The following is a 7,674-nucleotide window of genomic DNA, read 5'->3' as shown; positions in this document are numbered from 1 at the left end:
GCAGTCTTCTGCGATTGGTTCAAGATCTGACCAACACATGACGTAGTGTTGTTATGTGTGGCTGGCTAGTGGCTAGCCTGTTGCTTGCTAATGCTACTTGCTAACCAAAGAAACAGGCAGAATAGGAGCACTACGAACTAGTAATCAAACACAAAATAACATGCCTGCTACTGGTGTTTCATTTTACTGCAATTTACCGCATTTTACCGCGATGCGCGGTACGGTGGCGGCGCTGGTTTACCTGGAAACGCACATGAGTTCTGGGAAACCCCCACCCACGCTGATCACAAGACGCTGATTCACGATGCTGATTCGCCGTATGGATATTCGAACGAGGCAAGCCTCTTCAATGAGAGCAATTCTAGACCCCTGAATCGCTGAAAAAAATTTTTTCAAGGGGTGTGGCTAGCGGTTCAGGGTCTGGAACTAGGCTAACAGTATGTAGCCGAGAGTGCTTCTCCATATTTCCAAAACCTGATCAACCCAATCAAAAATATGAACTAAATAAAAATAAAATAAACACAAATAAAAATAAAACAATTCACAGGAGGCAGGCAGTGATCACCCCATGTGCACAGTGCACGCTGTCTTACTCTCCGTCCAGTATAATGATTTGGTTCAAAATGGCTCTTTTGACATTTAAGGTTGCTGACCTCTCTAGCCTAACCACTTATCCCTCCATCAGGTACGAGCTATGCTCCAGATTATGAGGCGGTTCAGGTGGACCTGGGTAGGAATGCTGCTGATTGATAATGACTATGGACACAATGCTGCCAGGTCCTTACAGTCTGAGCTGGACCAGTCTGGTTGGGCTTGTCTAGCGTACATGGAGGTTGTGCCCATGGACTCTGACCCATATGAACTTCAGAGGATTGTCACTGTGATGAAGAAATCCACAGCTCGCGTTGTCATTGCATTTGTATTTAAGAGCCATATGCCTAAACTTCTGGAGGAGGTATGGTTTATGATTTATGATGCATTCATAATTATAAGGAATATGATATTAGCTATATTGATTGAATTGTATACATTCTTTCAGAATATAATGAAATTGGTTTCATTTTTAAAAGCATTTAGTTTTTATGCAATGCAATTGAATCACTCTCTAGTCTAGATTCATCAATTTAAATGCTCAGCAATTGGGTGCTTATTTTACATGTTCTTATTTCCCTTTTACAATTTACAATTTACAATTTAGACATTTAGCAGACGCTTTTAATCCAAATCGACTTACAGGTAATACATCAATATAATGTCAGTACATCAACAATATAACAAATGCATAGGAATATCAATCTAGAAAAACAATAACATAGGTAGGCCACACACACCTAATCAGTGAAAAAAAAAGTTTCTAAAAAAACTAAAATAAATAAATACAAAAACATGAAAAAAAGCTATCTAGCTTCATGTATGGTCATTGAGGGAAGGGGAGTGTTACAGTAGTGCTATGGGTTTTGGTGGAGTCTGAAGAGGTGAGTCTTCAGTCCATGCCAGAAACTAGGGCTTGAGTCTGTAGTTCTAAATGGGACAGGGAGTTTATTCCACCGTTTGGGAGCTAGGAGGGCACATTGTCTAGGACGAGTGGATTTTTGTCCTGGGGTTTTTAGCGAGGGTTCTGTCAGCATACCTGTGTTGGCTGATCTGGTTTTAGCGAGGGTTCCGTCAGCATCCCTGTGTTGGCTGATCTGAGTGAACGGGTGGAGTTATAGGGGTTGATCATGTTTTGGAGATATGGAGAAGCCGTACCATTGGCTGCTTTGAAGGTCAGAATCAGTGTTTCAGTGGAGAAGGGGGGAGACGTGAGAATTTTGTCTGGTTGAAGACCAGTCGTGCCGCGGCATTTTGGATCAGTTGTAGAGGCTTAAGTGCACATGCCGGGAGGCCAGTGAGGAGAGAGTTACAATAGTCAAGTTTTGATATGACAGATGTCTGGATGAGGAGCTGGGCTGACTCCTGGGTGAGGAAGGGTCTGATTCTACGGATGTTGTAGAGTGTGAACCTACAGGACCGGGTGATTGATGCAATCTGTGCCTTGAATGATAGCTGGCTGTCCAGTCGAGGACGCCTGATTCGGATTCACACCAGAGCTCCAGGCGGAGCCGCTCATTTCGTTTCACCAGCGTCGGTTGGTAGGGTTAGGTTTAGGCATAGTTTTACTGAGGTTAAGGTTAGGGTTAGGGTTAGGTTTAGGCATAGTTTTACTGAGATTAGGGTTATGGTTAAGGTTAGGTGGTCCTCCCACCCGGCACCTCCGCACGGTGCAAAAAAAAAAAACGCTCCCTAGCTCCGTTTCAGCCAATCAAAATCTTCCGTGGGCGGGGTTTGCCTGGAGCTTTGGTGTGAATCATAATAACGCTTCCAGGACCACACCAAGGTTTCTAGCAGTTGGAACCGAAGTCACCAATGCATTGTCTATGGAAATAGTGAGATCTTGCATGGGGCAAGACTTAGCTGGGAAGAAGAAAATTGTCTGGGTTCAGCTTGAGGTGGTGGGCTGACATCCACTGTGAGATGTCGGCCAGACAATGTGATCTTCCACCTGGGTGGCAGAAGGGGGGAAGGACAAAAACAGTTGAGTGTCATCAGCATAGCAGTGATAGGATAGGTTGTTAGCAGAGATGACATACTTTTGATCTCAGAGCTTCTATATACAATAAATAATAACACCAATCAAACATCTTACTGCTATAACAAATTCTTTAAAAGGTCTGTGGGTTTTGAACCTATGAAAAGTATTAACAAAAGCTTGTGACTAAATAATAACTACATTGGATCCAGTTGAACACAGGTTCGGTTTTGGACATATAGTATAAAGGATTCTTTGTCGAACCGACAAAGACATGATACTACTACATTTTGTTCAACACAATAGGTGATAAAGCAGAATGTTACAGGTCTGCAATGGATGGCCAGTGAGTCCTGGTCAACATATACTGGACTCCAGATTCCTCACTTCATGCCGTACCTGAGAGGAACCCTGGGTGTCGCCATCCGTCGTGGAGAGATACCAGGTCTAAAGGACTTCTTATTGAAAATACATCCTGACAACGACCCTGAAAGCAGACATGAAAATAGCATTGTGAGTTTTTTCTATGTTTCCTGACCTCAATTACACAAAAATATAACTTTCAACATTCATTATTTCTTCTGTAGTAATCTGTGAATAATTAGGCTCAGAAAAGTTAGTTCATTGGCCTCCCGACGTACGCATCAATGTCGGCGCGGTTTATAGGGGAGGGTCTATCACCTTTGTTGTTACTTTCCACTGTGTTTGTATCGTTCTAATGCACCATTTACCATTTACCTGTTACTTCCCACTGTGTTTGTATCAATGCACAATTTACCATTACACTTTGGTTGTTGCGTTCCAAAAGATGATTAACAGGAAAGTTCCTGAACTACGACACCTACAGGAATCTTTGCAATTCAAAAGGCAACAGAAGACAGAGAAAACGCCTGCCATGAGTTTTCAATTTGAACATTTTAATACATCTTTTAATGACCAACACAAAGACTTTAAAGATTGGTAAAAACAACATATCTTACTTGTGTTTCTTCAGGTGAGGCAGTTTTGGGAGATCACATTTCAGTGTAAGTTTGCACCACTTCCATCAGAGTGGGTGGATGCTGGTGGAAGGGTGTGTACTGGACACGAGGACCTAGCAACAGCAGAAACATCACTGTTGGATGTATCTGATCTCAGACCAGAGTATAATGTGTACAAGGCTGTGTATGCTCTGGTCCATGCCCTCCATGACATGTTGCAATGTGTGCCAGGAAGAGGGCCTTTCACTGGGTACAGCTGTGCCAGTTTGCAGACAATACAGCCATGGCAGGTAAGATGTGAATTCACAGTTCAGCTATTCATTTTTTCTATTTGGACTCACATTTTAGGGCTTTGCACACAGGACCGTTGTGTTTCTTTCCGTTTGCTGCATGATTAAAACGCATTGGATATGGTTTGCAAGGCTGTGCGGAATCCACACTGCGGATCTGAAGAAGAGTCATTAAAGGAGTCAATGAGTTTTTACCGCATGCGAGAAGACGCACAAATCGAACTGGGTTCGATCGGGAAAAAAAAAAACACCGTCGCAGCCACCTGCCGCAGGGCAAATTTGGAGCCGGTGTGCATGAGGTTATAGAGAATTGTTATTTTCGTAAAAAAAAAATCTGTGCGAGAAAAACGCATCTGTGTGCAAAGGGCTTTAGACTGGTTGGTGTGACTGTGAATATGTAAATAGAGCATTGCATTGGGCGTGGTTTACTGGTCCCACAAAAAAATATCCTGTTCATTTTCCTCATAGACTTTCACGAAAATATTTACAACTAGAAACAAGCTATCCAGGATTGCAGTGAATCATGACCATAAAACCTTTGTTTCTATGAAAAGAACATTTTGAAAATTGCTGAACAAAGGGTAGTTATTAAATGTAGTATATCAAATAATGTAATATTACAATATGTTTTGACATAGGATTAAAGGTTTTATGGTCATGATTCACTGCAATCCTGGATGGCTTGGTTCTAGGCTTAACATAATTGTTATAAATATTTTTGTAAAGGGGGAAGATGAATGGGATTTTTTTTTTTGGGGGGGGACCAGTAAACCACTTACGCTGCGATGCTCTATATGACTTTGGTAAAACATGTGAAAAATGGACACAGTTAGAGAAAAAAAAAGAGAAAAAAAAACGGCATTATTATTGTATTGTGAATAATGAGCGTTATGTTCTTATAGTGATGTATAGTATAGTAGCCTAATACTAATTGCCTGGCAGTAAATGTTTGTCAGTGTTTGGAGCAGCAATTTGGATAGTGCAGGAGGTCAAACCAGGACTGCAGGCTGACTCGGACGGGCCACAGATCTCTCTTGTCGTTGTCACTGATCGAATGATCCCAAAAGACCGTTTCTCATGCTCTTAGCTACAAATCAGCCCTAAATTATATAACTTTGTTCTTCATCATTTTCTAGCTTGTCTATTACCTGGAAAAGGTCAACTTCACGACTTCATTTGGTGATGATGTATCATTTGATGAGAATGGTGATCCTTTACCAATCTATGATGTCATGAACTGGGTGTGGCTCCCTGATGGAAGCATGAAGGTTCACAATGTGGGTGTGGTCAAGAAGTCAGCCTCCGGAGATGAAGAACTCATCCTTGAGGAAGACAAAATCTTCTGGGACTTTGAAACCAAGAAGGTCACTTTGGCTTTCAAAAATAACTATTGAACTCATGGTGTAACGCTGACTAAAACCGATCATGTTTACTTTCTTCTGTAGCCTGCTCGGTCAGTGTGCAGTGAAAGCTGTTCTCCTGGAACCCGTGTGGCCAGAAGGAGAGGAGAACCTGTTTGCTGCTTTGACTGCATTGTTTGTTCTGAGGGAGAGATCAGCAATCAGACAGGTTGGTTGGTTGGTTGGTTGGTTGGTTGGTTAATTGATTGATTGATTGATTGATTGATTGATTGATTGATTGATAGGTTTATTGATTAATTGATTAATTGATTTAGGTTATTTGGTGATGTGATATAGAGCACACTAGAACCTCACTTTCAAGTAGAGTTATTAATAATTAATGATGTTAACCTAGTTAGACCCTGAAACGTTTCTGTATTGGTTATTGTCTCTGCCAGACCAAAGGCATGGCAGAGTTTTGCACCGTCCGTCTGTCCATGTATCACGCAAATCGGTACACAGTATCTCAATAGTCATGTGATCGAAAGGATCTGTCAGACGTTTCATATCTGATTGGCTAACACTGGCTTCCAAAGTTTGTAGGATTGGTCTGTTTTGAACTAAATGACTCAAATCATGAATTCAGTGTGCAATTTCCTTGACATTTTTGCAGGCCCACTAGGCCGAGCAAGAAATGCCACCCAAAAGTTTTCAAATCATCCTCATGGTGGCACTATATACTGTATAACTTTTTTTGATTAGCCTACTCCTACAAACCTTGTCCAAACACCCTGCCTGATTTGCCAAACTCTTTAGTCAAGTGATCATCAAGGATCTATCCTATTTTTCATATTTCATCTAAAATTTGCAGGAGTGGTTTGTTATGAACAAAATGCAAATCATAAATGCAATCTGCCTTGAAATATTCCATGCACATCCCCACTAGGCAGAGGAAGACAAGCCACCCTTTTCGCATTGTCCTGTTATAGCGCCTCCAGAGGCATTACTCCAACACACTTTGTCCAAACACCCTGCCTGATTTGCCTGATTGGCAAATTCTGAACATTGCTGGGCTAGCCCACAATAACCTACCTCACCTGGTGGAGACCTTTTTCTTTTGTTTGTGAATATCTTCCATTGCACTGCTGCACTGTACAAGAAGCGCTGTATACCCATTAGGTTTTTAAATTGGCAAGGAATGCCTCAGTCAAGCTGCCTCAAGTGTAATACTGGTGGTTGTTTGTGTGTAATAAAACAACAGTATTTTGACATAGACTTTGGGACCTTTTTAAAAATGTACGCAGATGTGCATTTTTCAACTACTTGTCTGTCACTTTAACCTTTTTGTTAGATTCCACAGAGTGCACCAGCTGTCCAGAGGACTTCTGGTCCAGTCCCCAGCGTGACCACTGTGTCCCCAGGAGCGTGGAGTTCCTCTCCTACCATGAGGCCCTGGGAATCACCTTGACAACCATCTCATTGATAGGCACGCTTATCTGTTCCATTGTCCTGGGAATCTTCGTCTATCATCGAGACACACCCATGGTCCGCGCCAACAACTCAGAACTCAGCTTCCTTCTTTTGCTGTCACTGATGCTGTGTTTCCTGTGTTCTCTTCTGTTCATTGGTCGTCCCAGACTCTGGACTTGTCAGCTGAGACATGCAGTGTTTGGGATCAGTTTCGTCCTGTGTGTTTCCTGTATCCTGATAAGACTATGGTGGTGTTGGCCGTGTTCAAGGCCTCCAAGCCTGGAGGAGCAGACATTATGAAGTGGTTTGGTGCTGTGCAGCAGAGAGGAACCGTTCTGGCTCTTACTTCCACCCAGGGAATAATCTGCACTGGCTTGTCTGGCTTGTCTCTGCCTCACCAACTCCTTATAAAAACACACAATACAACAGTGATAAGATAGTCTATGAGTGTGATGTGGGATCAACAGTAGGTTTTGCAGTGTTACTGGGTTATATTGGTTTACTGGCACTCCTAAGCTTCATCCTAGCATTCATGGCAAGGAATCTTCCAGACAACTTCAATGAAGCCAAGTTAATCACTTTCAGCATGTTGATCTTCTGTGCCGTGTGGATAGCCTTCATCCCAGCATATATCAGCTCTCCAGGCAAATTTGCAGATGTAGTGGAAGTATTTGCTATTTTAGCATCTAGTTTTGGTTTATTGATGGCAATATTTGGCCCAAAGTGTTATACCATCCTGCTGAGACCTGAGAGAAACACTAAAAAGTCCATCATGGGGTTAGGTGCCACCAAGACGTAGCTAACATTAGCATTTGTAACATTAACACATTAGCATTAACATTTTTTAGCATTTGTTAGCATTAGCATTACCATTACAATGTTTAACATTAGCTTTTTAAGCATTAGCATTTGTTATCATTAGCATTTTTTTAGTATTAGCATTTTTACCATTAGCATTTTTAGCTTTAGGATTACCGGAAATATGGTTAGCACCCACCAAGTTTGAGACCAGTAACGTCTTTGGA

The 7,674-nt window shown here is 41.9% G+C and overlaps 1 pseudogene across 1 annotated transcript; it reads left to right on the top strand.

The window, feature by feature from the left end:
* Positions 1-694: 694 nt before the first annotated feature.
* Positions 695-7,448, top strand: LOC308285251 (extracellular calcium-sensing receptor-like; annotated as a pseudogene). Its single transcript has 5 exons — positions 695-955; positions 3,564-3,743; positions 4,976-5,203; positions 5,285-5,408; positions 6,531-7,448. The product of its transcript is annotated as an extracellular calcium-sensing receptor-like (transcript).
* Positions 7,449-7,674: the final 226 nt, after the last annotated feature.

This window comes from Nannobrachium achirus (assembly GCF_963921795.1).
Source record: "Nannobrachium achirus genome assembly, chromosome: 5".
In the NCBI taxonomy this organism is placed as follows: domain Eukaryota; kingdom Metazoa; phylum Chordata; class Actinopteri; order Myctophiformes; family Myctophidae; genus Nannobrachium; species Nannobrachium achirus.
This window is presented reverse-complemented; position numbering and strand designations above follow the sequence as displayed.